The following is a 22,172-nucleotide window of genomic DNA, read 5'->3' as shown; positions in this document are numbered from 1 at the left end:
ATGTGTATCATGTTCATGTTCTTTCTTCTGCAGGTGACAGGGGGAAGCAGAGACTGGTCACAGAGGAACGGAGTGAAGAATGTTGCTTTGCCTTCAGAGCAAGAAGAAAAGGCAAGAAAAAGATGCATGGGAGGGGGAGGAGGAAGGATTGGGGATGGAGTCTGAGCTGAGTGAGGTATTTGGGCCTTGTGGACTGAAGTGAGTTTAGCAGCAAAACCAAACAGCTCTTGCAAAGAGCATAGCTGAGGTTTGGGGAAGGGAGAGATCATTCTATAAGTGATGTCATGAGACCTCAGGAATCCTACGTGCTCTTTCACCTGACACTTTGATTACTGTTTGCCTGATCATCTATCCCAGGTATCTGTCTGTCCCTGAATATTTTGGTCTTGCCTCTCTCACCAGCACTTGAGAAGCAAGACGGCTGTTAAGAAGCCCACCTGGACACAGACGTTAACTTTGTTCCTCTGCCACCTGTTAAAGGTAAAGCATATTATTTGCGTATTATTTCCATGGGGTGGCTTGTTCTATGGTTTGTGAGTTCCCTCTGAGATGATCAGAAAGAAGGTGGTGGTGTCAGGACAAAAAGAAGAGTTGAACAAACTACAAAGTTTTAATTAAGAAAAAAAGAAAAGAAAAGAAAAGAAAAGAAAGAAAAATCCCAGCTAGCATGTCTCAGTTTTTTAGCTTAAACCTAGGAAACAGGTGATGTCCATTCGATTCACAGTCATACAGTCATAGCACATGCCCTGGTTACAGTCTTGATCCCCAGTAAGGGGCATGCAGGACGAAACCAATCCGTGATTCTCTGTCATCATTGATATTTCTTTCTCTCCCTCTCCCTTCCTCTCTGAAATCAGGAAAACTATATATAAAAAAAGAAAGAATAGTCTTGGCACAGTAAAGTAGAGCATTGAGTCAATCCTATATAATTAAAGGCTAATATGCAAATCGACAAAATGGCAGAACTACTGGACGCTATGACACGCACTGAACACCGGGGGCAGATACTCATGGCAGGAGCTGTCCAACGATGGTCAGTGCACTCCCACAGGGGGAGCGCAGCTCAGCCAAAAGCCAGGCTCACAGATGCCGAGCACAGGGGTTGGTGGGAGCCTCACCAGCAGCACTAAAGCGGGCCTAAGCTGTAAGTTGGACATCCCTCAAGGGGTCCCCAACTGGGAGAGGCCACATGGTTGCCTGAGGGACCCGCAGAGTGCACAGATTTTTGCACACTGAGCCTCTCGTAATATTATAACTGTGTGTGGAGTCAGATGGGTATGAGATTAATTGCATGATTTCTTAGTCCATTATATAATGTCTAATCCACCCGTGGGCAAACTACAGCCTGCAGGCTGGATCCGGCCCGTTTGAAATGAATAAAACTAACAAAAAACAATGACCATACCCTTTTATGTAATGACTAGAGGCCCGGTGCACGAAATTCGTGCACTGGGTGTGGGGGAAGAGAGTGTCCCTCAGCCCTGCCTGCCCCCTCTCACATACTGTGAGCCCTCAATCATTGACCCTCATCACCCTCCAATCGCAGGATCGGCCCCTTGCCCAGGCCTGACGCCTCCGCCAGAGGTGTCAGGCTTGGACAGGGGACCCCCATCTCCCCCTGATCACTGGCTCTGGCCCCCGCCCAGGCCTGAGGCCTCTGGCCCAGGAATCATGCCTGGGCAGGGGACCCCCATCTCCCTCTGATCGCTTGCTCCACCCCCGGCCCAAGCCTGACACCTCTGACCCAGGCTTCAGGCCTGGGCAAGGGGACCATCATATCCCCCCTATCCCCGGCTCCGACCCCCACCCAGGCCTGATGCCTCTGGCCAGAGGAGTTGACCCTCATCACCCTCCGATCACCAATCACAGGATCGGCCCCTTGACCAGGCCTGAGGCCTCCGGCAGAGGTGTCAGGCCTGGGCAGGGGACCACCAGCTCCCCGCGGTTGCAGGCTCCACCCCTGCCCAGGCCTAACCCCTCTGGCTGAGGCGTCCGGCCCGGGCAGTGGGGACCCGCAGCTGCAGCAGCCCCGCGATCGTGGGCTCCGCTTTAGGCCCAGGCAAGGGACCCCTAGCTCCCGGGATTGCCAGCTTCGACCATGCCCAGCTCCCATCGCTGGCTCCACCCATACTTCCTGCTATCACTGGCCAGGGCGGAAAAGGCGCCTGATTCTCCGATCATGGCTGGGGGGCAGAGCAAAGGCGGCCCTGGGGCTGCCTTTGCCCTGCCCCCCAGCTCTTAGCTCCCCCTTGGGTTTCCAATCACTGTCAGTGGCAGGGGGCTTCTTCCTGCTTTCCCTTTCGCCTCCCTGCATTGTGCCTACATATGCAAATTAACCGCCAACTTGTTGGCAGTTAATTTGCATATAGCCCTGATTAGCCAATGAAAAGGGTAGCTCGTACGCCAATTACCATTTTTCTCTTTTATTAGTGTTGATGTTTACTTTGAATTTATATTAGTTCACACAAACACTCCATCCATGCTTTTGTTCTGGAACTCCGGTCCAGTTTAAAAACCCATTGTGGCCCTCAAGTCAAAAAGTTTACTCAACCCTGGTCTAATCATTGGGGAGTACCCCTGAAATGAACCTAATGTTCTATGTCAGCTATCATTGAAAAAATGGTTTTAAAATTTTATAGGACCATGTTACCTTCACAGAGTCATATTTTACATTAAGTACATTTAATAAAGTTTGTTCTAGAAGAAAGATCTAAAGCTAAAAAAGAAAGAAAAGTTGAGATTTATAAATTTGCAAAAGAAACCAAAGGCAACCACAAACACAACCGTAAAAACCATAAAGATAAAAGCCGAGGTAAAATGCAGTTGGAGACCCCCTCTCCTGTTTTTCGATACCAGGATCGAAGTAGCGAGAGGCTCTGAGAAGCTGTGGCTGTTGCTCTGTGGACCACAGAGCGGTCATGGCCGAGCTCCCATTGATCTTGCATCTCACCTCGCACCCCGTCTACCTGAGTATTCGTGGGCCCTCAGTTTATGAGGACGAGAACCAGTGCACATGGCTGCATCACATCATAGACACAGGAGGTCACCTTCAAGTACAGTTGTGCCAGGTCGACTACCCCAGTGAGCATAATGGACTCCCCACCAGCCCTCTGACTTCGAGCACCATGCCTTCCTACTGGACGATCCACCTTCACAGCATGTACCTGGACTCCATGGACCGATTCTGGCGGATCGTGCTCCATGTGATGAAGGATGACATGGAGGAAATGATCCTTGAGTTGATGGACGACTCATAGGACATGTGATGGGGTCCTTGACTCTTGTCAACCTGAGCCCCAGTCTTGGTGGCCCACTGGTGGAACGTGTATAGTTCTGTTCACCTTTTAAATAAGCTCTGTTACTCTATCTGCCACCCACTGAGTCTGAGAGCACATTGATCTCTCTCTCTCTCTCTCTCTCTCTCTCTCTCTCTCTCTTTTCTTGTTCTTGTTGTTCTCCTTGTTGTTGTTGTTGTTCTTCTCCTCCTCCTCCTACTTCTCCTCGTCCTCCTCCTCCACCTCCTCATTCTCCTCCTCCTCCTTCTTTCTCTCTCTCTCTGTCTCTTTGTATCTCTGTCTCTCTCTGTCTCTCTCCCTCTCTCTCAAATCAATAAAAGCATTTTGAGCCAAGCTGGTGTTTCTCAGTGGTTGAGGGACGACCTATGAACCTGGAGGTCACAGTCTGATTCCTAGTCAGTGCACAGAGAAGAATTAAACAATGAGCTGTAGCTTGTTTGGCTCAGTGAAGAGTGGGTTGGACTGTGGAATCTGGAAGGTCCCAGGTTTTATTCTGGTCAAGGGCACATGCTCTGGTTGTGGGCTCAATACCCAGTAGGGGGCGTTCAGGAGGCACCCGATGTATTGTTCTCTCTCATCATTTATGTTTCTCCCTTCCTGTCTGAAATAAATCTTATATAATAAAAGCCTAATATGCTAAGTGTCCAGTCAACCGGTCATCTGTTCAACCAATCAAAGTATAATATGCAAATGATATACTAAGTTTGCTAAACTGATCACTATGACATGCATTGAACACCAGGGACAAGACTTTCAGACTGGTACGTCAGCTTCCTCCTGGGGCCTGGCTGATCGGGACTGAGACGGGCTGGACACACCCTGGAGCACTTCCATGGTCCCTCCCCAGCGGGCCAACCTCCCGTGTCCCGCACCAGACCTAATGGTGCACCAGTGGGGTCATTTGGCCTGGCCTGTGGCCTCTCATAATCTGGGACCCCCTCGGGGGATGTCATAGAGCCGGTTTCGGCTGATCCCCGCAGGCCAGGCCGAGGCCCCACACTGGTGCATGAATTGGTGCACCGGGCCTCTAGTAAAAATATATTAAACAGAGAAAGACAAAGAAAAAGGCCTTAACCTTGAAAATATTAGCCCAGCCCCGGTAGGCAAGGTTCGAAAACATCACTGGAAATAGTTTTCATTTCAATAACCAGCGTTCTCATTGTTTGATCTCCTGAGGTTCGTCAACCCATACTACCTTCTCCAAAAAAAGAACGAATGTTTTTGGGATTACCGGTGTTTTATGCTGATCATTTCTTTCCTTTGGGAAATTATGAGGGATGCCAGGTATCATCTCCTAAAGGCTCGAGCCGGCTCTGTGTATGGCTTTAAAATCTAGCTCTGGATGCATTTGGGTTTTTAGTTGTGGTGAGCACTAAACAGCCCCAAACAAAGCCCAGCGATCATAAAATTCATCTAGCACCACACCAGAGAGAGGCAGCTGGAGAGCGAGCTGGAGGGAGCCCTAGAAGTCAATTTCAGGACATCCATGGTTGCATTAAAGCGATCACTGACTGCTGATTAAATTCTCCTATTGCAGGCCCTAACTGGTTTGGATCAGTGGATAGAGCGTTGGCCCGCAGACTGAATGGTCTCAGGTTCAATTCCAGTCAAGGGCCTGTATCTTGGCTGTGGGCTCATCCACAGTAGGGAGTGTGCAAGAGGCAGCTGGTCGATGTTTCTCTCTCATCGATGTTTAAAACTCTCTCTCCCTCTCCCTTCCTCTCTGTAAAAAATCAATAAAATATATTTCTTTAAAAAATAAATTCTGCTCTTGCAAGAGAGTGTTTGCAAATGCACATTGAGACCTGTAAGGCTGAGGACTGGGGAGCATGAGGGATGTGTTTCTAAGGTGTGTTTCTCATATTCAAAATATTGCACTTCCGGCCTGGCCGGCGTGGCTCAGTTGTTGAGCATCGACATATGGACCGGGTTACATGAAGGACGTGTATACAAGTTGCTTTTCTCATATTCAAAATATTGCACTTCCGGCCCAGCTGGCGTGGCTCAGTGGCTGAGCGTCGACCTATCAACCAGGAGTTCACCGTTTGATTCCTGATCAAGGGCACATTCCCAGGTTGCGGGCTCGATACCCAGTAGGGGGTGTGTGGGAGGCGACCGATCATTGATTCTCTCTCATCATGGATGTTTCTCTCCCTCTCGCTTTTCCTTCCTCTCTGAGTCAATAAAACATTAAAAAAATATTAAGCAAGTGTTGCATTCAGATTAAATGCACATTGTTTTAAAATAGTTTATTATATTTTTGGTTTAACAGACCAGGTGGGTAGTCATTTAAAGATGACCTAGCGCCCGAGGCTGGTTTGGCTCAGTGGATAGAGCGTTGGCCTATTTTGTCAAATATATTTTTATTGATTTCAAATAGAAAGGGAGAAGTAGAGAGTTAGAAATAACAATGATGAGAGAATCATGGATCGGCTGCCTCCTGCAAGTCCCTCACTGTGGATCAAGCCCACACCTGGGCATGTGCACTTGACTGGGAATCAAACCCGGGACCCTTAAGTTCAAAGACTAACACTCTATCCACTGAGCCAAACCGGCTAGGGCCTGTTTGACTTTTTCAAAGGGTGGAAACGCCTTGAAGAAAAACGAAGCATCTCAGCATTCATGTCACAGTAATTGCATGAAATCATATAATTCATGGGAATTACAACTCACCTCAATACTCTTTCCACATTGTTTCTGTAAATACAGACTCTGATTAATAAAGAAGCTTGTAGGTAAACAGCATGTTTGTGTAAGAATCCTAGGAACTAATTTTAGAAGATATGAAGTCTGACCCTCCCAGATCTGGGAGATTTGATGACCTTCAACCTTAGAACCAGGAGGACAAAGTCTGGGAGGACGCACAGTGGACCATCACCTGACCACTTGCAACATCCTTATCAGATTGGACTGTGCCTGTGGGCACATAGAGAACTTCTCAAGCCCCACCCCCTGACCTCTTTGCTCTGTTTGGCCTCTCCCTCCTTATAAAAGCCTCTGCCTTCACTGAGATGTGCAGATGGGTTTTGGGAAGAGCATCCTCCATGTTCTCAGGTTGCCGGCACGGGAATAAACCTCTTTCCTTCCTAACCACCACCTGTCACAGGGGACTGGTTTCTGGTGGGTGAGTCAGAAGAACCTTGTTTTTCTGGACACATTACTATTACATGGACTTCATGGAACAGGTGTACCTTGGCCATTTTATTTCTTCTGCAGGTGACAGGGGGAAGGAGAGAACGGTCACAGAGGAAAGGAGCGGTGTTTTGCCTTCAGAGCAAGAAGAATAGGTAAGAAAAAGGTGGATGGGAGGAGGAGGTATTGGGGATGGGGTCTAATCTGAGGGAGGAGTTTGGACTTTGTGGACTGAAGTGAGTTTAGCAACAAAACCACACAGCTCTTGCCAAGAGCATGGCTGAGGTTTGGGGAAGGGAGAGATCATTCTATCAGTGATGTCATGAGACCTCGGGAATCCTACTTGCTGTTTCACCTGTCACTTTGCTTCCTGTTTTACTGATCAGCTATCCCAGGTGTCTGTCTGTCCCTGAATATTTTGGTCTTGCCTCTCTCACCAGCACTTGAGAAGCAAGACGGCTGTTAAGAAGCCCACCTGGACGCAGACATAAGCTTTGTTCCTCTGAAAGCTTTTAAAGGTAAAGCATATTATTTTCATGGGGTGGGTTGTTCTATGGTTTGTGATTTCCCTCTGAGATGAACAGAAAGAAGGTGTTGCGGTCAGGACAAAAAGAAAAGTTTAACCGACTACAAACTTTAATTAAGAAAAAAAGAGAAGAAAAGAATAGAAAAGAAATAAAAAGAGCCTGGTGCCATGTCACAGTTGTTTAGCTTAAACCTAGGAACCAGGAGATGTCGACTTGATTCCCAGTCATGGCACATGCCCGGGTTAAAGTCTTGATCCCCAGTAGGGGGCATGCAGGAGGCAACCAATCCTTGATTCTCTGTCATCATTGATCCTTCTCTTTCTCTCCCTCTCGCTTTCTCTCTGAAATCAGTAAAACTAAATAAAAAAAGAAAGAATAGTCACGGCACAGGAAAGTAGGGCCTTGAGTCAATCCAATATAATAAAAGGCTAAAATGGAAATTGAAAAACGGCAGAATGACTGGTCGTTATGACACGCACTGACCACCGGGGGCAGATCCTCATGGCAGGAGCTGTCCACTGGTGGTCAGTGCGGTCCCAAAGGGGGAGCACTGCTCAGCCAAAAGCCAAGCTCACAGCAGCTGAGCACAGGGGGGTAGTGGGAGCCTCCATGGCAGCATTAAAGCGGGCCTAAGACTTCAGTTGGACATCCCTCAAGGGGTCCCGGAATGGGAGAGGCCGCAGGGTTGGCTGAGGGACCCACTTGAGTGCATAAATTTTGTGCACTGAGCCTCTAGTAATATTATATCATGTGTGTACCATGTCAGATGTGTATGAGATTAATTGCATGATTTCTTAGTCCATTATACAATGTCTAATCATTGGGGTGTACCTCTGAAATGAACCTAAGGTTCTATGTTAACTCATTTAAAAAATATTTTTAAGATTACATACGACCATGTTACCTTCTTAGAGTCATATTTTACATTAAGTACGTTTTGTTCAGGTTGTTAGAGAAGAGAGATCTAAAACTAAAAAGAAAGAAAAGTTGAGATTTATAATTTTGCAAAATAAACCAAAGGCAACCATAAACACAATGGTAAAAACTGTAAAGATAAAAGCCGAGGTAAAATGCGTTTGGAGACCCCATCCTATGTCTTTCAATACCAGGACCGAAGTAGCAAGAGTCTCTGAGAAGCTGTGGCTGTTGCTCCTTGGACCACGGAGGGGTCATGGCCGAGCTACAGTCGAAGGTGCACCTCACCTCACACCCTATGTTACTGAGGATCCATGGGCCCTCGGTGTACAAGGATGAGAAGGAGCGCACATGGCTGCATCTGGTCATGGAGTCAGTAGGTGTCCTGCAAGTACGGTTGCGCAAGGAAAAAATCCCCAGTCGGCATATCGCACGCAACACCAGCCCACAGACCTCGAACACCATGCCTTTGCTGTGGACGCTCCAACCTGGCAGCCAGTACCTGGACTGCCTGAGCCGGTTCTGGCGCATCGTGCATCACATCATGGACAATGGCGTGGAGGAAATGGTCCTTGAGTTGAAGGAAAACTCGTTGGACACCTGATGGGGTCCCTGGCTCTTGTCAACCTGAGTCCCTGTGCTGCTGGTATGCCGGTGGACGTGTATAGTTCTGTTCACCTTTTTAAAAAGCTCTGTTGTTCTATCTGCCACCCCTGGGTGCAAGGGCACATTGATCTCTCTCTCTCTCTCTCTCTCTCTCTCTCTCTCTCTCTCTCTCTTGTTGTTGTTGTTGTTGTTGTTGTTCTTCTTCTTCTTCTTCTTCTTCTTCTTCTTCTTCTTCTTCTTCACCTCCTTTCTCTCTCTCTCTCTCTCTCTCTCTCTCTCTCTCTCTCTCTCTCTCTCCCTCTCTCTCAAATCAATTTTGAGCCAAGCTTCTGTTGCTCAGTGGTTGAGAGACGACCTATTAATCTGGAAGTCAAAGTTCGATTCCTGTTCCGGGCACAGACAACAATTAACCAATGAACCCTAGCTTGTTTGGCTCAGTGAATAGAGGGTTGGACTGTGGATTCTGGAAGGTCCCAGGTTCAATTCGGGTGAAGGGCACATTCTCTGGTTGTGGGCTCATCCCCAATAGGAGTCGTTCAGGAGGCACCCGATGTATGATTCTCTCTCATCATTGATGTTTCTCTCTCCCTTCCTGTATGAAATGAATCCTATATAATAGAAGCCTAATATGCTAAGTGTCCAGTCAACTGGTTATCTGTTCAACCAATCAAAGCATAATATGCAAATGATATACTAAGATGGCTCAACTGCTCGCTATGACATGCATTGACCAACAGGTAAAAGACATTCAGATTCGTAGGTCAGCTAGCTGCTGGGATCTGGCTGATCTGGACTGAGTGAGACATGCTGGACACACCCTGGAGCTCTCCCATGGTCCCTCCCCAGCTGGTCAACCTCTCATGTCCCTCCCCAGACCTAATGTGGCACCGGTGGGGTCCCATTGCCTGTCCTGTGGCCTCTCATAATCTGGGACCCCTCGGGGGATGTCAGAGAGCCAGTGTCAGCCCGATCCCCGCAAACCAGGCCGAGGCACCACACTGGTGCACGAATTCGTGCACTGGGCCTCTAGTACAAATATATTAAACAGGGAAAGAGAAAAAAAAAGACCTTAAGACTGAAAATATTAGCCCAGCCCCAGAAGACAAGGATCGAAGACATCACTGGAAATAGTTTTCATTTCAATGACCAGCGTTCTCATTGTTTGATCTCCTGAGGTTCATCAACCGATACTACCCTCTCCAAAAAAGAACCAATGTTTGCGGGATCACGCGTGTTTTATGCTGATCATCTCTTTCCTTTGAGGAATTATGAGGGATGCCAGGGCTTGCCCCCTGAAGGCTCGAGCCGGCTCTGTGTATGGCTTTAGCATCTAGCTCTGGATGCATTTGGGTTTTTATGTGTGTTTAGCGCTAAGCAGCCCCAAACAAATCCCAATATCGTACAACTCATTACCATCGCACCAGACAGAGGTGCCTGGAGGGGGGACCAAGGGGAGCGCCAGAAATCAATTTCAGCGCATCCATGGTTGCATTAAAGAGATCACTGACTGCAGAATAAATTCCCTTCTTGCAGGGAAACTTTTGTAAATGAATATTGAGCCCCTTAAGGCTGAGGACTGGGGAGCATGAGGGACGTGTTTCCAAGTTGCATTTCTCATATTCAAAATATTGCACTTCCGGCCCGGCAGGCGTGGCTCAGTGGTTGAGCATCAACCTATCAACCAGGAGGTCATGGTTCGATTCCCGGTCAAGGACACATGCCCGGGTTGTAGGCTCGATCCCCAGTAGGGGGCGTGTGGGAGGCAGCCGATCCATGATTCTCTCTCATCATGGATGTTTCTCTCGCTCTCTCCTTTCCTTCCTCTCTGAGTCAATAAAATCATTTAAAAAAATATTAGCAATTGTTGCATTCAGATGGCATGCATATTGTTTTAAAATAGTTTATTATTTTTTTGGTTTAACATACCAGGTGGGTAGTCATTTAAAGACAAATTAACCCCCAGCTGGTTTGGCTCAGTGGATAGAGGGTTGGACTGTGGACTCTGGAAGGCCCCAGGTTCGATTCTGGTCAAGGGCACATCCTCTCATTGTGGTCTCGATCCTCACTGGGGGGCATGCAGGAGGCAGCCGGTCCATGATTCTCTCTCATCGTCGCTGATATTTCTATCTCTCTCTCTCCCTTCCTCTCTAAAATCAATAAAAATAATATATATATATTTTTAATAAAAGAGCCCATGCCTTGAGATCTGTCATGTGTCGCACTGCAGACACAATTTCTCATGACCCCTTTGGGCTCGATTCTTTCAATGGCCGTATGAGGGTGACATTTGAATTATGTTCTTTTTCTCCCCTTTTTTATTTTTATTTTTCTTCTCCTAAATGCCAACAGGCAGATGTCTGACATTTCGTTAGGATCCCGTTCATCTTAACTTCCTAATTGGAGAAGAGTTTGCCTCAGTCCAGGTCATTCAGATGGAAGTTGTTTTTATTTTATTTTATTTTTTCAGGGAGGAATGGAGAAGGAGAGATTTAGAAACATCCATGATGAGAGAATCATGGATCAACTGCCTCCTGCACGTACCTCACTGGGGATCAAGCCCACAACCTGGACATGCACCCTTAACTGGGAATCGAGCCCGGGACCCTTCAGTTCGCAGTCCAGCACTCTATCCACTTAGGCAAACCGGCCAGGGCCAATGTGAATTTTTGAAAGGGTGCAAATGCCTTGAAGAAGAACAAAGCATCTAAGCATGCATGACACAATGGGAATTACAACTCACCTCATCATTCTTTCCAAATTGCTCCTGGAAATGCAGACTCTGAATAATAATGAAGCTTGTAGGTAAACAGCATGTTTGTATAAGAAACGTAGGAACTAATTTTGAAAGATATGGACTCTGACCTTCCCAGTTCTGGGAGATTTGATGACCTTCAACCTTAGAACCAGGAGGACAAAGTCTAGGATGATGCACACTGTACCATCACCTGACCACTTGCAAGATCCTTATCAGATTGGACTGTGCCTGTGGGCACGTAGAGAACTTCTCAAGCCCCGCCCCCTGACCTCTTTGCTCTGTTTGGCCTCTCCCTCCTTATAAAAGCCTCTGCCTGCACTGAGATGTGCAGATGGGTTTTGGGACGAGATTCCCCCATCTTCTCAGGTTGCCTGCACCCGAAGAAACCTCTTTCCTTCCTCACCAACACCTGTCCCCCGGAAGTGGTTTCTGGGGTGTGAGTTAGTGGTACCTTGTTTTTCTGGACACATTTCTGGTACATTGAATCCTGGGAATATGTGTATCATGGTCATGTTCTTTCTTCTGCAGGTGACAGGGGGAAGCAGAGACGAGTCACAGAGGAAAGGAGCGAAGAACGGTGCTTTGCCTTCAGATCAAGAAGAACAGGTAAGACAAAGATGGATGGGGGGAGGAGGAGGAAGGATTCAGGATGGGGTCTGATCTGATGGAGGAATTTGACTTTGTGAACTGAAGTCAGTTTAGCAGCAAACCCATACAGCTCTTGCCAAGAGCATGGATGAGGTCTCTGAAAGGGAGAGATCATTCTATGAGTGATGTTATGAGACTTCAGGAATCCTACTTGCTGTTTCACCTGTCACTTTGATTCCTGTTTGCCTGATCACCTATCCCAGTATCTGTCTGTCCCTGAATATTTTGGTCTTGACTCTTTCACCAGCACCTGAGAAGCAAGACCTCTGTTAAAAAGCCCACATGGACGCTGAATTAGATTTGTTCCTCTTCCAGCTGTTAAAGGTAAAGCATATTATTTGCATGGGTGGGTTGTTCTATACTTTGTGAGTTCTCTCTGAGATGATCAGAAAGAAGGTTGTGGTGTCAGGACAAAAAAAAGTTGGTCAAACAACAAAGTTTTAATTAAGAAAGAAAGTAAAAAAAAAAAAAAAAAAGAAAAGAAAAGAAATGAAAAGAGCCCGGAATGCATGGCTCAGTTGTTTAGCTTAACCCTAGATACCAGGACATGTCAATTTGATTCCCAGTCATGGCGCATGCCCGGGTTACAGTATTGATCCCCAATAGGAGGTGTGCAGGAGGAAACCAGTCCGTGATTCTCTGTCATCATTATTCATTTTTTCTCTTTCTCTCCCTCTCCCTTCCTCTCTGAAATCAGAAGTATATGAAAAAAACGAAAGAATAATCATGGAACAGTAAAGTAGAGCATTGAGTCAATGCAATCCTATATAATAAAAGGCTAATATGCAAATCGACAAACGGAAGAATAACTGGTCGCTATGACACTCACTGAACAACGTGGGATGATGCTCATGTCCGGAGCTGTCCACTGTTGGTCAGTGCACTCCCACAGGGGGAGGGCTGCTCTGCAAAATGCCAGGCTGACAGCTGCCGAGCACAGGGGTTGGTGGGAGCCTCCACAGTAGCACTAAAACAGGCCTAAGCCATCAGTTGGACATCCCTCAAGGGGTCCTGAACTGCGTGAGGCCGAAGACCTGACTGAGGAACCCCCTCAAGTGCATTAATTTTGTGCACTGATCCTCTAGTAATATTATAACTGTGTATGGTGTCACATGGGTATGAGATTAATTGCATGATTTCTTAGTCCATTATATAATGTGTAATCATTGGGGTGTACCCCTGAAATGAACCTAAGGTTGTATGTCTACTGTCATTTAAAAAATGTTTTAAAATTTCTATAGGACCATGTTACCTTCACAGAGTCACATTATACTTCAAGTATGTTTTGTACAGTTTGTTCTAGAAGAGATATCTAACGCTAAAACAAAAGAAAAGTTGAGATTTATAAATTTGCTTAATAAACCAATGGCAACCACAAACACAAGCGTAGAAACCATAAAAATAAAAGCCATGGTAAAATGCATTTGGAGACCCCATCTTCTGTCTTTCGATACCAGGACAAAAGTATCAAGAGGCTCTGAGAAGCTTTGGCTGTTGCTCCTTGGACCACGGAGGGGTCATGGCTAAGCTACCATTGAAGGTGAACCTCACCACTCACCCTATCTTCCTGAAGATCCGTGGGCACTCGGTGTATGAGGATGAGAACCAGTGCATGTGGCTGCTTCTCCTCATGGAGACAGGAGGTGTCCTGCAAGTACGGTTGCGCCAGGAAGGCATCCCCAGTGGGCATATCGCACTCACCACCAGACCGCTGACCTCGACCACCATGCCTTCAAGGTGGGCGCTCCACCTTGACATCCAGTACCTGGACTCAATGCGCCGGTTCTGGCGCATCGTGCACCACATCAAGGAGGATGATATTGAGGAAATGATCCTTGAGCTGATGGATGACTCATAGGACATGTGATTGGGTCCCTGGCTCTTGTTAACCAGAGCCCCAGTCCTGCTTCCCTACCTGCGGGACATGTATAGTTCTGTTCACCTTTTTACTAAGCTCTGTTGTTCTATCTGCCACCCACTGGGTGCGAGGGCACATTAATCTCTCTGGCTCTCTCTCTCTCTTTCTTCTTGTTCTTCTTGTTCTTCTTGTTCTTGTTCTTGTTCTTCTTGTTCTTGTTCTTGTTCTTCTTCTTCTTCTTCTTCTTCTTCTTCTTCTTCTTCTTCTTCTTCTTCTTCTTCTTCTTCTTCTTCTTCTTCTTCTTCTGGTTCTCCTTTCTCTCTATATTTCTGTCTCTTTGTCTCTCTGTCTCTCTCGGTCTCTCTCCCTCTCTCTCAAATCAATAAAAGCATTTTGAGCCAAGCTGGTGTTTCTCAGTGGTTGAGGGACGACCTATGAATCCGGAGGTCACAGATCAATTCCTGGCCAGGGCATAGACAAGAATTAACCAATGAGCCCTATCTTGTTTGGCTCAGTGGATAGAGGGTTGGGCTGTGGACTCTGGAATGTCCCAGGTTAGATTCTGGCAAGGGCACATGCTCAGGTTGTGGGTTCGACCCCAGTCAGGGGCATGCAGGAGGCACCCGATGTATGATTCTCTCTCATCACTGATGTTTCTTGCTCGCTTCCTGTATGAAATCAATCCTATATAATAAAAGCCTAATATGCAAAGTGTCCAGTTGACCATTCATCTGTTCAAACAATCAAAGCATAATCTTCAAAAGATATGCTAAGGTTGCTCAACTGCTCATTATGACATGCATTGACCACCAGGGAGAAGACATTCAGACTGGTAGGTCAACTTGCTGCTAGAGTCTGGCTTACCGGGACTAAGTGAGAAGGGCTGGACATGCCCTGGAGCTCTCCTATGATACCGCCCCAGTTAGCCAATCTCCCACATCCCACCCCAGCCCATATCATGCTCCCGTGGGGTCCCTTGGTCTGGCCTGTGCCATCTCATAATCTGGGACCCCTCGGGGGATGTCAGAGAGCCGGTTTCTATCGATCCCCGCAGGACAGGCCAAGGCCCCACACTGGTGCACGAATTCGTGCTCCAGCCTCTAGTTAAAATATATTACACAGCGACAGGCAAGGAAAAAGACCTTAAGTTTGAAAATATTAGCCGAGCCCGGGTAGACAAGGCTCGAAGACATCACTGGAAATAGTTTTCATATTTTTTTTCATTTTCTTTTTTTTTTTTAAATATTACAAAGGGTATTACATATGTGTCCTTTTTTCCCCCCGCCCTTGACAATCCAATGGCCTCCCCTGCCATCCAGTTTCTTATGTCCATTGGTTATGCTTACATGCATGCATACAAGTCCTTCGTTTTCATTTCAATGACCAGCATTCTCATGGTTTGAAATCCTGAGGTTCATCAACCAATACTACCCTCTCCAAAAAAAGAACAGATTTTGGGGGGATTACGGCTATTTTATGCTGATCATCTCTTTCTTTGGGGAATTATGACGGATGCCAGGGCACATTTCCTAAAGGCTCAAGTTGGCTGTGTAAGTGGCTTCAATATCTAGCTCTGTGTGCATTAAGGTTTTTAATTGTGTTTAGCACTGAACAGCCCCAAACAAAGCCCAGCGATCATAAAATTCATCTACCATCGAACCAGACAGAGGCGGCAGGCGGAGGGCCCAAGGGGAGCCCAAAAATCAATTTCAGGGCATCCATAGTTGGGTTAAAGAGATCACTGACTGCTGATTAAATTCTCCTCTTGCAGGAAAGTGTGTGAAAATGCAAATTGAGACCTGTAAGGCTGAGGACTGGAGAGTGTGAGGGATGTGTTTCTAAGGTGTGTTTTTCATATTCAAAATATTGCACTTCTGGCCCGGCCGGCGTGGCTCAGTTGTTGAGAATCAACGTATGGACCAGGAGGTCACGGTTCGATTCCGGGTCCAGGGCACATGCCCAGGTTGCGGCCTCGATCGCCAGCAGGGGGCGTGTGGGAGGCGGCCGATATGTGATTCTCTCTCATCATGGATATTTCTCTCCCTATCGCTTTTCCTTCCTCTCTGAGTCAATAAAAACATTTAAAAAAATATTAAGCAAGTGTTGCATTCAGATTGAATGCACATTGTTTTCAAATAGTTTATTATTTTTTTTGTTTAACATACCAGGTGGGTAGTCATTTAAAGACTACCTATCGCCTGAGCCGGTTTGGCTCAGTGGATAGAGTGTCTGCTTTTTTATCTAAATATATTTTTATTGATTTCAGAGAGGAAGGGAGAGGGAGAGAGTTAGTAACATCCTTGATGAGAGAGTCATGGATCGGCTGCCTCCTGCAAGTCCCTCACTTGGGATAAAGCCCACAACCTGGGCTTGTATCCTTGACCAGGAATCAAAGCCAGGACCCTTTAGTTCGCAGGCTGACATTCTATCCACTGAGCCAAACCAACCAGGGCCAATTTGACTTTGCAAAGGTCGCAAATGCCTTGAAGAAGAAGTAAGCATCTCATTATTCGTGTCACAGTAATTCCATGAATTCATGGAATTCATGGGAATTACAACTCACCTCACCATTTTTTCCACATTTTTCCTGTAACTGCAGACTCTGACTAATAATGAAGTTTGTAGGTAAACAACCTGTTTGCATAAGAATCCTAGGAACAAATTTTATAAGGTATGAACTCTGACCTTCCCAGTTCTGGGAGATTTGCTGACCTTCAACCTTAGAACCAGGAGGACAAAGTCTAGGATGACCCACACTGGACCAACACCTGACCACTTGTAAGATCCTTATCAGATTGGAATGTGCCTGTCAGCACATAGAGAACTTATCAAGCCCCTCCCGCTGACCTCTTTGCTCTGTTTGGCCTCTCCTTCCTTATAAAAGCCTCTGCCTGCACTGAGATGTGCAGATGGGTTTTGGGACGAGCTTCCCCCATCTTCTCAGGTTGCCGGCACCTGAAGAAACCTCTTTCCTTCCTCACCACCACGTGTCTCCAGGGACTGGTTTCTTGGGTGTGAGTCAATAGTACCTTGTTTTTCTTGACACATTCCTGGTACATGGACTCCAGGGAATATATGTATCATGGTCATGTTCTTTCTTCTGCAGGTGACAGGGGGAAGCAGAGACCGATCACAGAGGAAAGGAGCGAAGAACGGTGTTTTCCTTCAGAGCAAGAAGAACAGGTAAGAGAAAGGTGGATGGGAGGAGGAAGAGGATTTATTGGGGATGGAGTCTGATCTGAGATAGGAATTTGGGCTTTGTGGACTGAAGTGAGTTTAGCAGCCAAACCATACAGCTCTTGCCAAGAGCATGGCTGAGGTTTGGGGAAGGGAGAGATCATTCTTTAAGTGATTTTATGAGACCTTAGAAATCCTACTTGCTGTTTCTCCTGCCTCTTTGCTTCCTGTTTGCCTGACCAGCTATCCCAGGTGTCTGCCTGTTGCTGAATATGTTGGTTTGCCTCTCTCACTAGCACCTGAGAAGCAAGACCTCTGTTAAGAAGCCCACCTGGACGCTGACATTAGCTTTGTTTTTCGGCCAGCTGTTAAAGGTAAAGCATACTATTTGCATATTATTTGCATGGGGTGGGTTGTTCTATGGTTTGTGAGTTCCTTCTGAGATGATCAGAAGGAAGGTGGTGTCAGGACAAACAGAAAAGTAGAACCAACAACAAAGTTTTAATTAAGGAAAGAAAAAAAGAAAAGAAAACTAAGAGCCTGGTCAGCATGATTAGTTGTTTAGCTTCAACTGAGGAACCAGGAGATCACAGTTCGATTCCCTGTCAGGGCCCATGCCCCGGTTACAGTCTTGATCCCCAGTAGGAGGTGTGTAGGAGGCAACCAATCCGTGACATCATTGATCTTTTTTTCTCTTTCTCTCCTGCTCCTCTCCTCTCTGAAATCAGTAAAACTGTATGAGAAAAATGAAAGAATAGTCATGGCACAGTAAAGTAGAGCATTGAGTCAATGCAATCCTATATAATAAAAGGCTAATAAGCAAATTGAAAATTGGCAGAATGACTGGTCGTTATGATACACACTGACCACTGGGTGCAGATGCTCATGGCAGGAGTGCTCCACTGGTGGTCACTGCACTCCCACAGGGGGAGCACCGCTCATCCAAAACCAGGCTCACAGTTGCTGAGCACAGGGGTTGCGGGGAGCCTCCACAGCAGCACTAAAGAGGCCCTACGTTGTCAGTTGGACAGCCCTCAAGGGGTTCCAGACTGCGAGTTGCCGCACACCTGACTGACGGACCCCCCGCAAGTACATGAATTTTGTGCACTGAGCCTCTAGTAATATTATAGCTGTGTATGGTGTCAGATGGGTCTGAGATTAATTGCCTGATTTCTTAGTCCATTATATAATGTGTAATCATTGGGGTGTAACTCTGAAATGAATCTAAGGTTGTATGTCAACTCATAAAAAATGTTTTAAATATTCTATAGGACCGTGTTACCTTCACAGAGTCAAATTTTACTTTAAGTACGTTTTGTACAGTTTGTTCTAGGAGAGAGATCTAAAGCTCAAAAGCAAGAAGAGTTGAGATTTATACGTTTGCAAAATGAACCAAAGGCAACCTGAAACACAACCGTAAAAACCATAAAGATAAAAGCTGATGTATAATGCATTTGGAGACCCTTTCCCCTGTCTTTCGATATCAGGACCAAAGTAGCGAGAGGCTCTGAGAAGCTGTGGCTGTTGCTCCTTGGACCACGGAGGGGTCACGGCCGAGCTCCCGTCGAAGGTGCACCTCACCTCGCACCCCAACTGCCTGTGGATCTGTGGGCCGTGGTTGTATGAGGACGAGAATGATCGCACGTGGCTGCATCTCTTCATGGAGACAGGAGGTGGCCTGCAAGTACTGTTGCGCCAGGAAGACGTACCCATTGGGCATATTGCAGTCATCAAAAGCCTGCTCACCTCGAGCATCATGCCTTTGATGTGGACGCTCCACCCTTGAGGCCAGTATGAGGACCACATTTGCCGGTGCTGGCGCATCCTGCACCACTACAAGGAGGATGCAGTGGAGGAAATGATCCTTGAGCTGATGGATGACTCGTAGGACACGTGCTAGGGTCCCTGCCTCTTGACAACCTCAGCCCCAGTCCTGATGGCCTTCTGGTGGGTCATGTTTAGTTCTGTTCACCATTTACTAAGCTCCGTTGTTCTATCTGCCACCACCTGTGTGCAAGGGCACATTGATCTCTCTCTCTCTCTCTCTCTCTCTCTCTCTCTCTCTCTCTCGCTCTCTCTCTCTCTCTCCCCCTCTCTCTTCTTGTTCTTCTTCTTCTTGTTTTTCTTATTCTTGTTCTTCTTCTTCTTGTTTTTCTTATTCTTGTTATTTTTCTTCTTCTTCTTCTTCTTCTTCTTCTTCTTCTTCTTCTTCTTCTTCTTCTTCTTCTTCTTCTTCTCCTTCTTCTTCTTCTTCTTCTTCTTCTTCTTCTTCTTCTTCTTCTTCTTCTTCTTCTTCTTCTTCTTCTTCTTCTTCTTCTTCTTCTGCTTCTTCACCTCCTACTCTTTTCTCTCTCTGTGTCTCTTACTCTCTCTCTCACTCTCTCTGTCTCTCTCCATCTCTCAAATCAATAAAACCATTTTGAGCCAAGCTGGTGTTTCTCAGTGGTTGAGGGATGACCTATGAACTCAGAGGTCATGGTTGGATTCCTGGTAAGGGCACAGACAAGAATTGACCAATCAGCCCTAGCATGTTTGGCTCAGTGGGGAGTGGGTTGGACTGCAGACTGTGGAAGGTCCCAGGTTCGATTCTGGTCAAGGACACATGCTCTGGTTGTGGGCTCGATCCCCAGTCAGGGGCGTGCAGGAGGCACCCGATGTATGATTCTCTCTCATCATTGATGTTTCTCGCTCCCTTCCTGTTTGAAACCAATCCTATATAATAAAAGCCTAATATGCTAAGTGTCTAGTCGACTGGTCATCTGTTCAAACAATCAAAGCATAATATGCAAAGGACACACTAAGATTGCTCAACTGCTCACTATGACATGCATTGACCACCAGGGACAAGACATTCAGACTGGTAGGTCAGCTTGCTGCTGGGGTCTGGCTTATTGGGACTGAGTGAGACATGCTGGACACACCCTGGAGCCTCCCATGGTCCCTCCGCAGCTGGCTAACCTCTCGTGTCCCTCCCCAGACCTAATGGGGCACCACTGGGGTGCTTTGGCCTGGACAGTGCTCTCTTGTAATATGGGTCCCCTCAGGAGATGTCAGAGAGCCAGTTGTGGCCAATCCCTGCAGGCCAGGCCTAGGCACCACACTGGTGAACGAATTCGTGCACCGAGCCTCTTGGAAAAATATATTAAACAGAGGAAAAAAATAAAAATACCATAAGCTTGAAAATATTAGCCCAACATCATTAGAAAAGACTCGTAGACATCACTGGAAATAGATTTCATTTCAATGACCAGCGTTCTTATTGTTTGATTTCCTGAGTTTTGTCAACCCATACTACCCTGTCCAAAAAAAGAATGAATGTTTGGTGGATTAAGAGTGATTTATCATGATCATCTCTTTCCTCTGAGGAATAACGAGGGATGCAAGGGCTCGTCTCCTGAATGCTCGAACCATCTCTATGTGTGGCTTTAACATCTAGCTATGTGTGCATTTGGGTTTTTAATTGTTTTTAGCACAAAAGAGCCCTAAAGAAAGGCCAGCAATCCATATAATTCATCTAGCATCGCATCAGAGAGGGGTGGCTGGAGAGAGAGCTGGAGGGATCCCCAGGAATCAATTTCAGGGCATCCATGGTTGCATTAAAGAGATCACTGACTGCTGATTAAATTCTCCTCTTGCAGGAAAGTGTTTGCAAATGCAAATTGAGACCTTTAAGGCTGAAGATTGGGGAGTATGAGGGATGGGTTTCTCAGGTTTGTTTCTCATATTCAAATATTGCACATCGGGCCCGGCCGGCGTGGCTCAGAGGTTGATCATCGACCTATAAACAGGAGGTCATGGTTTGATTCCCGGTTAAGGGCACATGCCCAGTTTGCGGTCCGATTGCCATTAGGGGGCGTGGGGGCGGTGGTCCATTCGTGATTCTCTCTCATCATGGATGTTTCTCTCCCTATCTCTTTCCTTTCCTCTCTGAGTCAATAAAATCATTTCAAACATATTAGCAATTGTTGCATTTAGATAACATGCACATTGTATTAAAATAGTTTATTATTTTTTTGGTTTAACATACCAGGTTGGTAGTCATTTAAAGATGACCTAGCACCTGAGCTTGTTTGGCTCAGTGGATAGAGCATCCACCTTTTTTTTTCCAAATATAATTTTATTGATTTCAGAGAGGAAGGGAGTGGGAGAGAGTTAGAAACATCCATGATGAGAGAGTCATGGATCAGCTGCCTCCTGTAAGTCCCTCACTGGGGATTAAGCCCACATCCTGGGCATGTGCCCTTAACTGGAAATCGAACCCAGGACCCTTAAATTCCCAGGCCAACACTCAATCCACTAAGCCAAACTGGCCAATTTGACTTGTTCAAAGAGTGTTAATGCCTTGAAACATCTCAGCATTCCTGTCACAGTGGGAATTACATCTCACCTCCCCATTCTTTCCACATTATTCTTTTAAATGCAGACTCTGACTAATAATGAAGCTTGTAGATAAACAAGCTGTTTGTATAAGGATCCTAGGAACTAATTTTAGAAGATAGGAAGTCTGACCTTCCCAGTTCTGGGAGATTTGATGACCTTCAACCATAGAACCAGGAGGACAAAGTCTAGGATGACGCACACTGGACCAACACCTGACCACTTGCAAGATCCTTATCAGATTGCACTGTGCCTGTGGGCACGTAGAAAACTTCTGCAGCCCCATCCCCTGACCTCTTTGCTCTGTTTGGCCTCTCCCTCCTTATAAAATCCTCTGCCTGCACTGAGATGTGCAGATGAGTTCAGGGACGAGCTTCCCCCATCTTCTCAGGTTGCCGGCACCTGAATAAACATCTTTCCTTCCTCACCACCACCTGTCTCACGGGACTGGTTTCTTGGGAGTGAGTCAGGGGAACCTTGTTTTTTCTAGACACATTCCTGGTACATGGACTTCTGGGAATATGGGTATCATGGCCATTTTCTTTCTTCTGCAGGTGACAATGGGAAGCAGAGACCAGTCACAGAGGAACAGGACAAAGAACGGTGCTTTGCCTTCAGAGCAAGAATAAAAGGTAAGAAAAATATGGAGGGGAGGAGGAGGAGGAAAGAATTGGTATGGAGTCTGATCTGTTGGAGGAATTTGGACTTTGTGGACGGAAGTGAGTTTAGCAGCAAAACCATACAGCTCTTGCCAAGAGAATGGCTGAGGTTTGGGGAAGGGCAAGATCATTCTATAAGTGATGTTATGAGATCTCAGGGATCCCACTTGCTGTTTCACCTGTCTCTTTGCTTCCTGTTTTCCCGATCAGGTATCCCAGGTA

This window comes from Myotis daubentonii, chromosome X (genome assembly GCF_963259705.1).
Source record: "Myotis daubentonii chromosome X, mMyoDau2.1, whole genome shotgun sequence".
Classification (NCBI taxonomy): Eukaryota; Metazoa; Chordata; class Mammalia; order Chiroptera; family Vespertilionidae; genus Myotis; species Myotis daubentonii.
Note: the sequence above shows the minus strand (reverse complement) of the source record.